This window comes from Elephantulus edwardii, unplaced genomic scaffold, assembly GCF_000299155.1.
Source record: "Elephantulus edwardii isolate Elephantulus edwardi_28Jun2011 unplaced genomic scaffold, EleEdw1.0 scaffold00038, whole genome shotgun sequence".
NCBI classification, from domain to species: domain Eukaryota; kingdom Metazoa; phylum Chordata; class Mammalia; order Macroscelidea; family Macroscelididae; genus Elephantulus; species Elephantulus edwardii.
The window spans coordinates 2,340,628-2,341,846 of record NW_006399788.1 but is presented as its reverse complement, the minus strand read 5'-3'; positions in this window follow the sequence as shown (position 1 = coordinate 2,341,846).

The window sequence follows — 1,219 nt, the reverse complement described above, 5'->3', positions numbered from 1 at the left end:
AAACCAGATACGGTTTGGAGGAAGTGCAACCAGAATGCTCCTTAGAGGCAAAGATGGTGAAACTTTGTCTTATATACTTTGGGATGTTATCAGGAGGAGCAAGTTCTTGGAAAAGGCATCATGCTGGGAAAGGTGGAGAATCAGTGAAAAGATTTGGGTTGGCACAGTGCCTGCAGCAATGAGACTGAGCATAGTGGAGATTGTGAGGATTGCACAGAGTAGGATTTGTTGTTCATAGGGTCACTATGAGTGGTAGTTGACTTGAGGACACCTAACAAAATTAATGTGTTAGCAACAGAGTAGTTACAATCAAACCATTCAACAAGGTTCTTATTTATGTTGCCCTTGGGTTTCAAAGCACCTCATCTGGAAGCAAGCATGTCTCTTAAGCCATTAAGGACAGGAACTCCTGCCTTTTTGGACACAGGCTCCTTCCTATCAAGTTTACAACACCATGTAGAGCATGACCAGAAAAATCAGCTTCCTGCCCTGCATTTCATGAAATGTGCTTGTGAAGGGAATCAAGCCTCTTCAAATAGAGGTTGTAACACTCATGTGTAATCAATATTCTCATTCATGTTTTTCTCATTTCCTGAAAGAGTTTTATGAGATATCCTCAAATTTGCAACTAGAAGATCTGAGCCTGGGGTAGAGCATGGTGTGAATTCCCCATGTTTATATCTGTTATTTGTCTATTTGGCAGTCTGGAGGATGATGTACTTTTAACTGGTAAGCTCTTTTAGGGTAAGAGAGACAATGCCTTAAGAAGAGATGGTGATAAAGATGGAAAAATGTGAGTGTGAATATTCCTGCCAATCATTAGTATGCAGGCATTAAGTTTGTGGTAAAATCTTATGGCACCAATAAGAAACTAACACTTCCCTAATATTCTTGTCTCTTGCAAAAGAAGCAAGGTAACTTGGGGATGACCAAGTCTGATCACTATTAACTTTACAAAAGGGAACTGTCTCCATTAACAACATCCACAGTATAAAACTGATTCCTTGTATGGTCAGCCATGCCCCCTACTCCTGCACCTTCTTCTACTAATTACTGGGTCTGATATTTGTTACAAATTGACTCATAGACTTTATTTGTAGTTGTGAGATTTACTAAGGAATAGGGAATACCAGAGGAATGTCTATCTGTGTTTCATTGACTATGCAAAGGCATTTGACTGTGTAGATCATAACAAACTGTGGCTGACTCTGAGAAGAAT